The sequence below is a fragment of the Anser brachyrhynchus genome (assembly GCF_964034855.1).
Source record: "Anser brachyrhynchus genome assembly, chromosome: 11".
Lineage (NCBI taxonomy): Eukaryota > Metazoa > Chordata > Aves > Anseriformes > Anatidae > Anser > Anser brachyrhynchus.
The window spans coordinates 20,062,202-20,079,725 of NC_137706.1; the positions used below are offsets into that span (position 1 = coordinate 20,062,202).

Here is a 17,524-nt window from a genome sequence, read left to right on the forward strand (position 1 = left end):
TTAGCTCAAGGAAAAGAAATAATTTTACTACATGATGCAGTTGCTATAAGTGCAGGCTTGTTTTTTCAGGGTCATCAAGTTTTCCATAACTGAAGTGTTCTATATCTTATTTGTCTACTGTTGGATTATTGAAAGTTTAATGTCCTCAAACTATGAAAAACTGGCTGGTTTTACCAACTCGCTTTCCAGTTATCTAGAAATACACATGGGAGAATTTCCTTTTCTTTTTCCTGTGTAGGAATGGCTCATGGTTTTAAGACATTTTTTCTCCTGTGCTGCTGTGGTGTCTGACTTGCTTTCCAGTATATGCCCATCTCACACAAACAAACCTGGACGATACTGAATAGCTACTTAAGGACTGAACCTTACTGCTTACTACCTTATTTCCATTTTACCACTTAAGACATTGCCAAAAACTCAGCGTGGAAGTGATTCACACTAGATCATTAATTTGAAACGTATAATTTTCAGCTAGACTAACATGTATGAGTTCTTAATGAATATTATGTAGCAGCAATGAGATCACTATATTGAAAGGGCTCTGATGTTTTTATATCCTGTGTTTTTATATTACATGGGAGATGTGGGTATTGTGCTTACCTAACCAAGAACTGGCTGGAATTGAACTACAAAAGACTTCAACCCAAAATAAAGATTAATTCATTCCTGTCCAAAACAAGGCCAGCTGAGCTGATCTGGGATGTATCTTTGTGTTGCTAACCTGAAAACCAGGCTGAACTACCCGATTTATTTTATCATTCAGTGAACCTTCTTAAAGTTCCACTGGGCCTGTATATGAAACACTCATTTAGTTCCCAGGTACCCCATGGGCCACATGTTTTCCACTGATGTCTCGATAATTTAAACAATTCCTGCTGTATTTGACATCCTGTTCGGACTACCAGATTGGATCACATCCTGAATCTACACTCAGCCTGGCATCAAAGCCAACAGAAACATTTTGCTGTCTATGCCTATTCGGTCCTTGGAGACCAAACCCTATAACCTATTCACAATATATCTAAATCCAGCTTTAAATCACAGATGATCTTTATCCATCAAATCACATGTGACCAGCAATTAGAATGTTGCCTCGTTATAACAGCTGCAATATCTTTCTAGATTAGTCATTTCTTTTCGAGGTTCACTGCATGTCAAAACTGAAATTTATTCTTATTTCATATCTCATGTTTAGATAGTATTGCAGGGGGCATGAAATATTGATAGCTAATTCTCTAGTCACTAACTGTCCTAATCTTTTGTGCATTTATTTTACTTGAGTTTGCTTGAGTTAGGGTTTCTAAAGACAGTGAGGCATCCTAGTCCACAGATGTAAGATGAAATTCAAGACAACACATTAGAAAAACAAGATTTTTCCATTAAAAAAGACATGCCTTCACGTAGTCATTTAAAAATGGCTAGTTATCTATGATAAGGAGCAGTTCACACAGATAACAGCCACAGACTACTACATTGCTATTAAAAGTACAGTGTGCTAAAAGGTAAATAATATGTTGGGATACGGCTCCTTTGAAAACTGTGCTCCATGCAGCTTCTTCTAAGAATATGATTCATACTGATGTTGCTCTTAACACACTAGTTTTACTAGAGTTAAGAAAATTGAAACTGAGATTTTTCTGTTTCCTGTATGGGCATTTAAAATAATAAGTCATTCTTACATGTAAAATCTGCAACATTTTTATCCTTTTCATTTGGCCAGGCTCTCGGGCCAAGGGGTAATTTGAGAGCAAGAAGCCTGACAAGGAATATTACTGTTCTCTTCCAAATAACAAAACTCCTACCCATTACTGGTCTAAATTTAATGGATTTAGCCACACAAACATATCAAGCCTCAACTAGGTTAAAATAAATATGAAATAATAATGACTAATTAAGATAATAAACTTTACTTAATTACTTGTCTATAGACAGAAATGCTGACTTTAATAGTGCTCCAGTCCCTTGCGAAGAGTGTTTTGTAAGACTTGGAACCAGGGCTCAAGATACTATTCCTCATTGTAAGGCAGTCAGTGGTACATGAAATACACTTTTTTTGCATTTTTGCTTTTTAGGCACTTTGAATTCCTTTGTAGCTGATGATTACAATGTTTAAAGAGCGATAAAAAAGTCAAGAAATGTAAAGACAACCCATGAAGCAGTGGGTGTTCTCACCTCTGATTGATTCAAGCAGCTATGAGCTCACTAGAATATGGTCATTTAAAACTGTGAAATTACAGAGGACTAATCCCATACGTGGGGGTCTCAGAAATCCCCCTTTTTAAAAAAGTGAAGCTTTGATATAAGCCAGTTTATTTGAGGAGACAAATAATCAGACTCTTGCACTGCCTGATTCAAATCAGGCCTATAAAGTCTATATAAAGACCACATTTGGGTGCTACTCAGAAGTTTTACCATGGCAAATAAAATTTCAAATTTCCTATATAAAAGGGAAGTCTTGTCTTGCTCTAATCTTTAGAGTTTAAATTAATTTTTCATTCTATTAACATTCAACATAATAGGATACAATGGTCCCCAAGGCATTCTTCATAATATACTTTGTACAGTGGTTTGCAAATGATCTTACTAGTTAATGGAACTATAAAAATTACTTGCACATAAAGGTCAAGAAAAATAAAGATAAGTATATACTTTCTGGCACTGCCCTGTTCAACACACAGCTAAAGGCCCCTGGAGTAAAGAAAACTTGTACTAATGCAAGGAATATAATTCCTCCCCATATAAAAGACCAAGCAGTTCAACTTTTGGAATTTCAGACTTTTTATGTCTGCATTTTCCCTTGACCGATTCTCTTAAACAATCCAGTACCTCATTGATCAGTTTATTATTAGCATTCTTGGCATGAGTTTAAGATCAGTTTGTAGTTTGATTCAGCCTGGTAATAAAATGACCTACATCAAAGCCCTGCCAAAATGCCATCTTTGTAGCAATGTGTTTAGCATGAGTTATTTGACCATATTCAAGGTCACACAGCAACTGCTCCTTATCATGGAATGAAGTCAACAAAAGGCTTCTACAACAATTCATTTGATGCTTATCATTTACTTTATAATTATAAACAGTGTTTTGGTTTTTTTTTTAACATATAAGGTCAATACGCAGGGAAATAGACATAAAGTTTATGCTCTTTCAAATCTGAAAGGTCTACACAGATTCCTCTAACACTTATTTTTTAATCGTTGTCTTGAATTTGGACTCAAGTATATTAAATGTGTTGTCTGTGTCCCCCATCTACAAAAGTAGTACACTGCTGAGTGGATCCATCTCTTTTGCCTAGAGAATGCTTTCATCCCAGTTACTCCAAGTGAGTGGCACCACGGTGAGTTTCTCCCAGACAAGCAGCAGCCCCGGTCCAGAGCTCTTCTGTCTTCCCTGGTGCTGTGTTCCTCTGTGTGAACACAAACTGGAGGGTTTAACCCTGCTATATCATCCTGTTTTATGCAGTCCATTATACACTGCTGATCACTCTTTACCAACACATTGACTTCCTGTACTCCCTTAAGTACCATTACTAACACCTGCCACAATTACCTTGTAGCCTCTTCTCAGGTGTGAAGGTGCATTTAGAGAAGACTTTTGTTCTAGTGGAAGGTGTATGGAGTGTTTTAGCTTGGGACAGTTTTGTCAGCTTGTCCAAAAATGTAACTTGTGTATGTATTGCACAAAAGGCAGAGTTAAAAAGAGAAAAAAAAGGCTCGTGCTTGTGATGGAATGTGGTAACACCTGCAGTCATCCTTACAACCTGGAGGAATTCACAACCACTGACCCAACAAAGTCCCATCTCCCTTCCACTTGTAGGACTTTGTTATGGCAGACAAGCAAAATATCTTCAAAACAAAGATCAGTGTAACACCAAAGGCTAAGGGAACCCATGGTAGAAAGCAGAAAACAGGCTTCATGAAGTGCACTTGTAGCAGCTGGTGTTGCCAAAGAGACATGCTAGAGAACTCTGTACAAGCTCGAGTTTACTGAGCTCTGCAGGCTTTCTGCCCAGTGAGTGTAGTCCAGCCAGGAGGTGACGGAAAGCATAAATAACTGTTGCTACATTTTAATAATGGAAAACATTGCTAAATGAAGATACAGATGCTGCTACGTGAGAGCGCAGACACAGAGAGAAATTCGGGCGCTTTCCTAGAACTACACAGAATGAGCTGTTTTACTGGGTTTGCACACGTGGCAGATGGACATTGCTCCATGACTGCAAGTTCTTCAAAATATCTTTCTTTTCTCTGCCCTACCTCATACAGTTTCTGCCTGGTTTCCTTCCCTACAAACAGATCTCACCCAAACTCTGACCGTTTTCCTTTGTTTGCTGTGAATCAAAGGTAGAGCTGCATTTTTTCTATATGCTGCTTGTATTTAACTTCAGGTCATCCAGCCAGTTTGCCTCATGCTGGATAGTCACTAGACTCCAGAAAGCAGAAATTTAATGGAAGAAGTGATGTTTTCCTTTGCTATTTAAGATGTGTCCCTGGAACAATTTGGGCCATTTTAGCACATTCTTCCAGTCCCTGGTGCCACTTTTAGGGGAAAGAATAATTTTGTCAGGTGAAATAGCAGTTATCTCATGGCCAGTGGTTTCAGATAATGCAGAGAGGTCAAAGAAGATGAAAAAGGATGCTTGCCCCTTATCCATTATGAATCTATTCACTCTGGGCCACTCTGGTGTTTTCATTTTAATGTACTGGCCTGCATCCAGGTTGTGCTGAGTCTAGGATATTAGCTTCATTAGATAAGCCTGTAGTCAGCTTTTGGCTAGATTCTCTTTGAATGTGCTCAGAAAAGTGAGGTTTGATAGCAGAAGAAAGATGACTACAGCTAATGCATCTGGGTAGGTTCCCCTTATTCTTAGATTATTGCTTATTTGTGGAATGGAAGATTCCCTCTCTAAATCACTGACTTTCTATCACGAATCATGCTGATTAGATGGCTTCCTGGATAATTTTTTCAATGAAGTGGGATAATAGTTCTTTGTATTGCTTAATGTCTATTTCTGTGGTCATCACTCAGGATTCATCCGTTAATTTATCACCTTGGATAGCACTTTAACGCAGGGGTTAGCAACCTTAATAGATGGAGATACGAAAAGATCTCAAGCCTGCTTAGGCTTTGAAGAATTTATTGTTTCAGTGTATAGCAACTCTTATTTTTCATCTCCCTCTTGTTACCCAATGAAAGCACTAATAACAAAATACAAAAACAAGGAGATCAATGCAAGCAAAATAAAGATGGGACTGATGTAGATCATACAACAGCAAAGGGTCACAAGATCAACTCCTTTTCCAGTAAGTGCAATGCTATTGCATTTTTTGGCAAATTTGGAATTACAAACTATGCATCTATGCAATCTGAACAGAATCAATGGTCTTTCTTATCTGGGACATGGGGAGTCTCTGACCACTGCCTCAGTGATATATTGATCTGTTCAAGATAGCAGCTAGGATGTGTTATCCTCAGTCCTGACACTCTGCCAAAGCTTAGGGAGTACACTGTGCCAGAGATGACTTGTGAATGGCTAAAATAAAAGAATTGAGGACATACATTTTGAGGATTCTGTCTTCTCCCAGGGAGCAGAATCTGACGTATGTCCCTGTCATTGTTGACAAAATATCAGTAAATACCTATATGAATCTGCTAGGAGGTGAAGATCTGTTAATAAGCATAAAACCTATGTTAGTGTCAGACCAGATTTTCTGTTACTGGACAAACGGCAAGCTGGAACTCTGATGACTACCAAGAAGGTGAACACAGGGACTCCGACATTCTTGTCATGGCTGATTGTTTCAGGCAGATGACATGGGTCCTGACATAATTTTAGCCAGACCACAGTGGTTCAGACTCTCAGGAGGATTACTCACAGTTCACTGGAGGATCTGGCCCTGATGAGAACCTAGTTTAGTCCATGTTGCAAACTATTGCCTGCTGTAGGCCTTACCCTAGGGAGTCATTAGGGAAATAAACTGTGCCTGGAGAAGGCCAAGGTGGAGAAAAGACTGCCACTATTTCCAAGTGCCCTGAGAAAAGCTAGCCTGGTGGATCACTTCAAGGAATTGCAGTCTGGTTGGGTCCAAAAAACAGTGGAGCTGGAGCAGAACATCCCCGAGAAAGGCATAGCATAGCATCAGTGACCATAAAATAGTGCCAGTGCCAGTAATAGAGAAGGTTAGAATCCCACAAAGGGAGAGGTCGGTGACAGTCACACATTTAACAGACTCTTTGTGTCATTTTGATGCCCCGTTGGCTTCATCTGCTCTGGTAGAGAGAGGGAATGGGAGACGGCACTTACCATTTAATAATGACTGAATGAGAGCTGAAAAGCTGCCTCCTAATAGCAGCAAATGTCAGAAGAGCAGAACTGGGGTCAGTTAGATGAACTACCTTGTATCTTTGGCTGTGTGAATAACAGAAGAGCTTTGCAGTACTTCCAAGGACAAAAAGGGAGTTGTGGGAAGGCACTGCAGGCCTCTGAGCTTTGAAGTGCTCCTGCCCTGCAAAATAGACATGTTAGAAGGTTGGGGAAAAGCTACGCTAGTCTGTAGGTCTGTAGCCAAAATCACAGCCAAGCTCTGGCAAGAGGAATATGTGAAAGGCACAAAGGAGTTAAGTTTAAGAACCTAGACAAAATCCACAATGAAGACAAAACAGCTGTCTAATGCCTGATTTAAACTGGTACATGGCTAATGTCAAATACAAAGGCAAGATCTCAAACCAAGGTCAGAGATGACAGTCCACACAGGGATGTCTGTGGGGACATGGGGATCATCAGGATGTATAAGCATCTGGGCTTGGTCTGTGGGGTGAAGAGGGAAATTCTGCCTCCAGTTTAAATCTTGACCACTCTAAGGTAAGTCATACTCCCAAACTACCTACCATGTCTAGGGCTGCCTTTCTCACTGCTATCACAGGAATTGAATTTGAGCCCATAGAGGACTCCTGACTCCTTGGACATCAGTTAAATATTGATAATTGTTGATCATTGCAGGCCTGAGACTGATTTTATGCATTTTCTGCCACTGTTTCAAGTAGAAACAGTCATTGCTTTCTACCATGTTGATGGGAAAGACTTATGCTGAGATCAATTCTTCTAATACAACATTATTCTGTAGTATAATTTTCAGCATTTTACTTTTTCTGGTAAATGATTTCCCATTGCCTCACTGCAGGGCTCAAAACAACCGTTATAACTAGTTCAAACTGTTAACGAGGTTAAGAGACATCCTGAATCAGCACAGCAGAAACTACAACCCAGGAAAGCTTTTCCCCTCCTGTGCCCTCTGTCTACTTCTTCAATTTTGGTAAATTGACCAACTCTTTCCAGCAATTTGTACAAAATACATTTTCAGTAGTTAATTTTAACTTGATTCATCCAACCAGCAAACTTAATGAGAATTTGTGCTTTATATTGTGCAAATTGTGCTTTATATTGCACCTTTAGTAAGAATGCTACTTTCTCCAAGTGATGTAGAAATGTTAACATCTACTTTTATGCATTATCTTTCATTTTCTGTATATGTGATCTAGCAGACCTCAATCCACCAAAACGCAATGCCATCAAAAAGAATTTGGCAACAGAAGGTCCCAATTTTTTTGAGGACAGAAGAGGGAAGAAGCAATTCTCCTGTGTTAAAACCAGTGGAAGAATTCACAAATCATTCTGCTCCTTGACCTTAGGAGATTTATTTACTTTATTAATGTATTTACGTAGCCTGAGAAAATGTAATTTTTGACAGGCTGGGGAATAAGGGAGAAGCTTGTACCTAACTAAGATCCCTGGTCGTAGAAAAAGAGAAAGCATAACCTGACCTACCAAACTTAGGCTTGTAGATCCCAGTACAACAACCAAGCCATCTTGCCTTGTTCTCTGGAGCTCACCTTAAAATTATGGCACTTGCATATTGTGATACAGATTAATCACTCAGGGCGTTAAGCGAATTTGTGTATAAACTCCATCACATTCCAGTTCCAGTTTATCTTTGGATCTGGTAGCATTCCACCTGTCCGTAGTTCACTGATTACTGACTTGCCCTGAATTGTGGGTCTTATGCCAAGAAAATTCTATTTTCTGTGAGTAAATGACAAAGCTCCCTCCGCTGATTGATTTTCATAGGCTGAGAATATGTGCTCTGTGTAAGACTGAGGATGGGTGCATCAAAAATGTTTTTCCTAATAAATCAAAAATAGGCAGATCAAGATGTCTGGACTGCATGATACTTCTGGCTATCTTTGCTGAGCAATGCAACACCTAATCAAACTAAATCACAACGATTTCTCTAGATAACTTTTAGTCTGCAGCACATTGAACAAATCATTGATTTTTCAAACAAAATCTTTCTTCCCTCTTTTCCAAATTTCATTAAGCCAATACAACAAAAATCCTTTCATTTTTTTTTCTCACCAAAATAGGATGAATATGGACAAATTTCCAAAGGCAAACCTGTCATTGCTGCCAGGCTATTATATGGCATGGGCCCTGGAGGGCCAACACATTCCAGAATTCATTTCAGATCAAGCCACGCTCTGCAAATGAAGGTCATCCTGATGAAATCAAGAATAGAAGTATAATCTGTTTGAAGATCATGTTAATGTATGAGCAACACTAACATTACTGGGGATAGAATATTTAAATGCACACACTTTTCATTTTTCTCACATTTCAAAGGGAACCATAGTAATGTGTTTCATAGCAACTTATTGAAAGAACTGCCAAAAGACCCCAGGAAACAAATTGTTGTATAATTATGGGGGGTGATTCTCATCTCAAGCCACTAGTTCAAACTTTCTGTAACCAACTCCAGATTACAGCAAGTCAGCTGATTGAGACTCAAGTCCAACTTCTTAGTAGTGTCTAATTGTCTAGAGAAACTTTCTACTAATGAGACATGATAAAATATACTCCCCAATTTTTGTGATTCACACTACTGCCTGAAAATAGAAGGTGGGTGTCAAAAATAAAAACTTTTGTGTTCACTATCAGAAACTATTGAACCTCTTTCAAGCTGCCAACCCTTAACTATACACAATAAAGCTACACCGTATTTGCATAAACAATGTCATTGCACAATATTTGGGGAAAAATAATAATTATGGGCAATCTTAATAATCCTTTTAAATGGAATTCTATTTAATTCTATTTAAACTGTAGATTTCCCAAAACATGACACCTGTGAATGTAACTGGAGGGATATCAGATCCTGAGGTACGAATCAATGACTTTTGTTTCAGCAGAGCTTGTGTATATTGTACTACTTTGCTGTAACTGAAAACATACTTTTGTTGCTTGCTACAATGAATATCAGGTTTAATTTCTTCAAAAGTATGCTTACAATGTGTTTCATACATATTTTCTTATTTCTTAAGCTGCAAAAATCTCTTTCATTCCATTTACATACTCAAGTTTTCAGCTTTTTAAAGTAAGACTATCTTTTAGTGTTTTTGCACATATATTTCTGGGCATTACAGTAATACAAGCAAATCATAGTATTCAGAAAGGACAAATCTTGATAAAAAGAAGGCTGCTTTGGGATTAAATAGATTGAAAATGTCTCGACTTACTGCATCAGAGAGTGAGTTTTGCAAAAGTGAATACATATGTTAGAAATACTGAGCTTAAGATAAATTATTTGAAAATGTTTTGTGATCATATGTGCAGTGGACTGGAGTTTCACAAAAAAAAAATCCCTAGGGAGCCTTAAAAAAAGATTTATTGAAATGAAAAGCATGTGGAACAATACATAAAGTGGGGTGCTAAATCCTGTAACAGAAAGAAAAAGAGAATGTGTACATGAACGTTGAAAGAATATCTGGTTCTAGAGGAAGTAGCCGTGGCTGGATCTTGGTTAGAAGAGCTCTGTCTCTGATTAGCCTTTCTGAAGCCTGATTAATACTTTTATACTGTACTAGATTATGAAGTGTTAACAGATGCTTTCCAAGCTATCAGACAACATAATATTCTTCTTTCACTGAGAACAACTAGGGAACCAAAAATGAACACTGATTTGCCAACTGACTCTACTGGAAATGAAAAACCACCATCTATGGGCACTTTACGCATCTTGAGCTCCCCACAAGCCTTTTTGCCTTATCACACTTTTTTTTTTTTTTTTCCCATGCGGAATTCATGCCGTTTTGCTTCACTATCACCCACTTCACTAAAATAACTCGTACAAATGTCTTAGGAAGGAGCTTTGCTACACAAAGCCAAAGAAAAAATTAGTCCATCCATACTAAAGCACAACTCAGTCTGCAGATCAGTTGTTACTTCAGCAGCAGCAGCTGACATTTATTATTGTTGAGGTGTTAACACTACTTGGAAATGGTGTATATCCACACTTCTCAGCCAAGTTGATGGAAACCGTAGTATTCAACACCTTTGAAAAGCATGCTCCTGACGCAAAAGTATGATTTTAATATGAAGAAGTTACTTACCTCTTTCCTAACATCCCACATCTTCTGCACGATTTCACATCTTAATATTTTTTACACTTCATCTCTAAATGATTTACGCTGCAGTTGTAAGCTTTTTATTTACCATATGTGATTACTTTCTACAAATTATGAAGACTTGCTTCATAACAGCATACTATCTGTTTGCATTAAGCTAGAAGTAGCTGCCCTATTCTTATACGCTATCAAATATCCATAAGAAATGGATGCGGCTGCAAAACTGGTGGGAAATCCATGGAATAATATGTTTAACCTACCACAAGACGTGGAATACACGCCACAAAAGACAAAACTGATTAGGAATGTGGAGAGCTACAACATCCTTAATCACCCACCCCATAAAACCATTCCCAGCATTTAAGAAACCAGCATCAATAAATACACCCAGTTTGGTACGGTGTTCCATATGGCAGGCTCATGTAGTATTCCTTGTGTGAATGTCACTGGTATTTTTAAGAGGGGCTGCTAAAAGGAAATAGTAACTACAGACACATTCCAAAATTTTCGATGAGAGAAATGCACACCTTATGTACAGGAAGGTGCTGAAAGCAGTATACCTAGGCCTAACATGCAGCTCCTGGGCCAAATTCAATCAGCCAAGTGCTTGCAGCCAGTCTCATTTCTGTGACAGCAGAGATGGGGAATAGCTGAACTATAAGAAATGCACCCAGGTAGCCAAACACCTCCTCCTGCCTGCACAGGTTGACATATTTAGGGCATCTATAGCTGCTGCTATAAATGGCTGAGAGAACAGAGGGTGGCAGGAGCAAGGCCCACAAACCCTCAGCCAGCCCGGACAACTGCCAACACTGGCTCAGCCTCTCCGAGGTTCTGGAGTTAGTGAGTAATTTTTGAAAAGAGTTGTTCATGCCAACTTTCAAAGTAGTCCCCTATTAAAACTATTAAAATTCTGGTAGCCCTTTTTTTCATTAGGCACGGAGACAGTGCTAGGGCAGGTTCCTACCTCTGACCGACAGCTTCCCAGCTGTCTAGAACTGTGTGACAAAGACTCCAGGACCCGTCAGGGCAGGGTTACAGCCAGAGGAAATTACAGTAGAAAAAAAGGGGAAAAAAAGGCCCTATCTTAGATCTTATAAGTACCCAGAATCTCTTTCTAAAGGCCATCTTGATTTAAGTAACATTTTTTCCTCTCCCTCTTTCTCCCCCTCCTTTTCTGCTAGGCTTTAAAACTTCTTCAGAGCATAAGGGAAATAAATCTGGTAAATGGGAGAAGGATGTAAAGGAGTGGTCAAGAAAACAACTTCTATTTTAAACATGTGTTTCATTTCATGCATCTGTCTTCTTTCTGACCCTATTGATTTCAATAAGTTAACCCAGCTCACCACAAGTCTGGACTACTAATCAGCTTCTAACTCTTTTGGAGGGAAAAATCTTGTGGAGTTCTGCGCCTTCATAATGCACCAAGCAGAAAACGTGCTGTGTGTGTGTATGTGCTGAATAACAACCCGTTCATGTATGGGATGGAAAGAATCTTGGTTTTGTAAGTCTATGCAAGAGAACGGATGCTACCAACATGGGAAGGACTGAGCAAGTGTGGGTTAGCACCAATGCCTTCCGCTCCAACCTAGATCAGTGCAAAGTGACCTTAACAACACTGAAGTGCATAAAAGCAGGAGGAGGTGGAAGGAATTTTGAAAGGAAACAGAGATGTTAAAGAATATGTGAAATTGAGGATGAAGAAACCAAGGATGTCCACTTCCACATGGCGATCTGTGCTGATTTACAGTAGCTGGGGACCAACCTGCCTTTGTTAAGAATGGGCAGATTGAAGGATATTTAATAGCTAGTTCTTTGAATTCAACAATGAATTCGTGTCTGTGCTTCTTATACTATTTTTTCTGCTCCAGTCAAAGCTTCCAGGCATCTAGACCATTAGCATGACTACTAGTGAGTACCCCTGGATCCAGTGCCTCCTTCTGTGTCTACGTTCCCCACATCCCTTTATACTGATCAAACTGAGATTGCCCAGAGCAGCCAGAAAAGCTTTTCTACTGCTACTCAAGCAACAGCCTAGATCTTTTTCTAACTATAATGCCTGCATAATTTTTCTTCTGATATTTATTAACCCCTTGAGACATTATATAGCTTCAGCGTACCTTTCTTTCTGCCTTTATGCTGTTCTCATTCCCCTGCATGAGTATTTTGCTTCTCCTGCCTCTACTGCATTTTTTTCAGAAGTCCTGCCCTTATTTCATTAGTACTCCCCACCAGCACCTTTGCAAATCCATCAGCATCCAGAAGCTGACTGCAAATATAAAATGATGGATGGGAGATGAGAATTGATTTTTTCACCTTTCCATCAAAGTAGTCTCCCCATTATCTTTAGGCTGAATAGTAACCCAGTATGTCTATGCCACCAGATGGACTGACCCACAATATGGCCAGTCTCTCTCTTCCTGCTCACTACCTGCCTCCCAAGAAGCTCAGAATGAATACACAAAGCCGTGACCTGCTCCACCGTGTTCTGTACGATGGTAAATTAGGCAGTGCTGTATGGCCCCTGCAGTATGGTGGCAGGCGTTGAGTGCAGTCAGTTCTGTTGCTTGCTCCTACTCTTGTTTTTTAACCAACCCACCTCTTGTTCAATAGGAAATAGGGACTTCTCCCGGTCGTCACACAGTGATAAGACTGCTGATCTAGCTGCTACTACTACTACAACCTGAAGCTGAATTTCTTAATGCCTGGGCAAACTTCCCCTCAGATGGGAACACAGGATCCAAATTATTTTCCCCATATTCTTCTCTGGAAAAAGATATATGGAATTGTCTCAAATGCATATAACAGGAGGAATTTCAAAGTGTCGCCTACTGTCATTTCAATTCTATAATTAATAACACTATGCGGAACGGCCTTCCACACCATTTTCCTGCACTCATACATCTGAAATCAGAAAGAGAAAAAGAGACTGTCCCCTGATACAAAGTATCTATGTACTGCTATATCATTTTCCCTTAATTTATGTTGCATTATTGATGTACAGAATGCCGTACTTGAATAATGTAACAGTAAGGCTCTTAAAGAAAGCACTAGCACTAGCTTTAATGTGTGTCTATAAAGATAAGAAAAATATATTTCCTAAGTCCAGCAGATTTCAAACAATAAATTTTCAAGTTACAGGAATGCTGGCCAAAGGAATTTAAAGTTGAGGTGAGAAAGGGGTGGGGGGGGGAGGACTACAACACAACATTTCTTTCGAAATGTTAATGAGATACTGCCTTATAAAGTGAAAATAACCAACAAATCTGACATATGAACAAATATTATGAACATTCAGGAAATTTAAGATGCTGATTCAACATTTTTGGAGTGTACAACTTTTGCACTGATCACATAAGCCATTATTTTTCTTTTCATTGTAAGTACACTTCACTGCAGTATTGGTGTGTTGTTGCAACATATGCATTGAATTGCAAGTATTGTAATTCATCCAGATGGCAGGAAGCTTTGGAATTGTTACTTCTATGGTACAGATGTTTAACAATCCAGCCATATGGCTCCACTAAGGCAGCCTTTTCAGAGATTACAAAAACTACACTAGACATGCAACCTTGTAAATTTGATTGGAATGTTCCCATTGCTATGATAGAGAAGCATACATTGTACATTACATACAGAATCTATGAAATATTAAAATTCTGTATGTAAAAAATAAATAAAAAATAAAATTAAAATATTTAAAGTTCTGAAAGGAATCAGGTCCCAAATTTGGATAATTTCACTAAGTCAGCAATTAAAACAGCAGTCTTCATTTATTTTTGAAATTAATGAAAAGTGCCAGACACAGGTTAGCTAAAAAGGTGGAAAAATAACCACATGCAAATATAAATAATATCTCTGATCTCTGGTCTGAGTGAGCTACCACTGTAGGTGACAAATTGAGATTCTACCAGTGAGACCAGGAATTTCTCTATACAAAGATTTGTCAACGTCAAGGAGACCTAATGATGGTTGTGGCAATTGCAATGTGGAAAGCTGAATGTTGAGAAACAATCTGAGATCAATAACACCTTGGCCACGAAAGGAAAGAACCATGAAATGGACAATTTATAACTCGACTGAATTTTGTCAGCTTTGAATGGCAGGTAAATGACAGCAAATAAGATTGTTAAATCACTAATCTTGTCTTTATTAAATCCTGTCACATTGCATAGATTTATACATTAGAAAGAGAGTGTAACATCTGAGAGTGAAAAATAAAACCATTAAAACCTAAAGTATCTCACTCGATGAAGAAAAGGTGAATTCCCAAATTTGTGTTTTATGGTTGCTGTTTTTCTGCCAAAAAAAAACAGATATAAGTAGATGCTGCTTGGTCTCCCATCTTTTGTTCTGATTCTTGGGCCTCTGACCCTTTGTTATTTAAGAAAAAACTTCTCTTTTGTATAATCTGTAGTGCAAGAATAAGATTAAACTGAACAGACTGAAAAAAACATTGCCCTCTCAGACAAAAAGGTATCCATTTAGTACAGAGGGGATCTTTCCACCTGACATGTTCTTAAAGGGAAGTATTCAATTATGATCTACTCAAAGCGCAAATTCATGGAAGAGCCATGTGATAATCCTGGGGTGTTCTTTTTGGTGGTTTTGGGGTTTGTTTTTGAGCAGGAAAGTATTCAGATACAGTATTACAGATACTAATCTAAGCAACATAATTTTAAAATATCCTTACAAAAACCTTGAAGGGTAGTTGAACGCTGTGGCTGTTTAAAAAAAAGACCTTCCGCAGTTTATGCATTTGCTCTGCCAAAAGCTTACCTTAGCAAACAATGTATAGTAAATCACAGTTACTCTGATTTACTGTCCACTGTATGCTGTTTGTTTTCATGGACAGCTCAGTGAAAAGCTGTGCCATGTATAAGCACATTCAGAGATGGGGAATCGTTTTGCAAGATTACCAGAATGGTAGAAACCATTTCTAAAAACATCAATGGAAAAAAAAATGCAGATATGCATTTAAAGCACTTTTCAGGTGGTATTTTTGAATACCATTACAACCCAAATATATTCCAAACCCTTTATAGGCACAAAGAAGACAATTTCATACTGCAAAACTTTCTAGCCTAAGCAGTAGTGAACTGGCTAGATGTACAGCTTATCAGTCAAAAATTGAAATGATTTGATCTTGTGCCCAAATTCCACAAGGCCTTGAACACTTCCAGGCATGGGGCATCCATAGCTTCTCTGGGCAACCTGTTCCAGTGCCTCACCACCCTCGGTAAATAATTTCTTCCTTATATCTCATCTAAATTATGTTAGACCTAATCCATTAAGGAAGTCCCAACAGGACGACAAAGAAAAAAACATATCTGGCATTCCTTTAAAAAATTGTAAATGAGAAGGGAAAAGATCTAAACAGTAGCTGAAAGCCTTCATTCCTGATTTAAAATCCAAGAAAGAGTCATTAATAGAGATTTAAACCCAGCCTTCAATAGTCTAAACATGTCACTGTTAATTACAAAGCTGTTTAACTTCTGCAAGAAATAAGGGCTGCTATTAATGAAAGAAGAACCAATTAGCCTTTAATCTGCACACTGTTTTTTAATCAAACTTTCTTTTGATCATCAGACTCACTGCGGGATGTATTCTCTCCTCCCCATGTTGTAGTGGCTTCCATGATTGCTAATGGAATAGATTTTAAAGGGCTGGCTGAGTGAGGAGAACCTTCTCTGCAGGGCTGGAACTTCCTTTCCTTCACATCAATGAGGCTTAGTGGAAGAACACTCATCGCCAAACCACGCTGCCCTACAACAGCACAGGCAACTAGGATGATTTCTATGGTGTTAGGACGATTTCTATGGAGCAGGCTAGAGGAACATAGGACAAGGGTACTAGATTGCCAGGAAAGAACAGAAAATATTGGTTTAAAGAAAAGAAAGAAATGGGAAAGGAAAGCTACGGAAAGAGGCAAAAGCAGAGAGGTGCCATGAGGAACGAAAATGGAATTCACTGCTGACTCCAAAGAATGATGAATAGGAGAATTTGCATGTTGGAGCAGGAACATATGGTGAAAGGAAAAACAAACAAACAACTAATGGGACTAGGGCTTGATGTGTAAGAAACAAAAGGGAAAAGGAAGGATCAGTTTAGCTAAATACTATTGTGCCTTCAAGTTCTTGGTTGCAGGGCCAGAGGGTTTTTTTTTTTTTTGTAATGTCTTCCTGTGGTATTAAAACAACAAGACTGTGTATCTACTATAACAGTCATGACACAGAACTTCCTTCTTTACATCGTTTCCTTCTCAGCTGCACTTGCTGCTCAGATCTCCCAGGAAGGGGAATAAACAGAAAATGTCCCTGAGGCATAAACTTTGCATGTATGAGCATGAAGATAATGAAATTTAAGAACCTGATTCTTGCAGATGTAAACAACAGATAATGTAAGTGTCACCTGCACTCCATCATACATGAAATTCTTGGTCTTAACAGAAACCTACTGTCTGTTCTGTATTAGTAAACCTTTCCTGCATGGTGTAGGTCAGGCAGCAACAGGAAGAGATATCGAGTATTAATACAGAAAAAAAAGCACTTAAAAATAAATGCTAATAACCTATGAACCTTCTCAAAGAATCAGAAATTCTACAGATTTCTACTGTTCTTACAGTAGAAAATTACGACAATTAAAAAATAATAATAATTATAATTAATAGATTGCAGAGGAAAGTGAAAATTAATATATTCTGTGACAGGCAGGATTTTGAGCTACAAGGTTAAAGTTGGTAATAACAGTACCTGCAATAGCTGCTGAAACAATATTGGCACTTCCAAAATTTAAAGGCAAGAACATTGCTAAAATCCTCCCTATGCTAAGACCATGGGTCCCTTTAAAATATTTTTCAGGACTTGAGTCACAGCACTCTGCACTTCGAAAGATTAAATTACTCCTGTCTGTAAAATAAGGCTAATTCCAATGCCTCATCTCAAAGGACTGGTAATTTTACACAGTCCAAAGCCTCTTTGTAACTGATTGCCACAAAGGTCACTTAAAATGAGATTACGGCCCATTCATGTTTTTGATGTGCTCAATATTACAATATGAGTACAAG

The 17,524-nt window shown here is 38.4% G+C and overlaps 1 protein-coding gene across 20 annotated transcripts in view; it reads right to left on the bottom strand.

Annotated features, from left to right (window-relative positions):
- The window catches only part of MEGF11 (multiple EGF like domains 11), a 287,680-nt gene that overhangs the window by 177,901 nt on the left and 92,255 nt on the right, over positions 1–17,524 (bottom strand). The gene's annotated exons all lie outside the window — the stretch shown is intronic.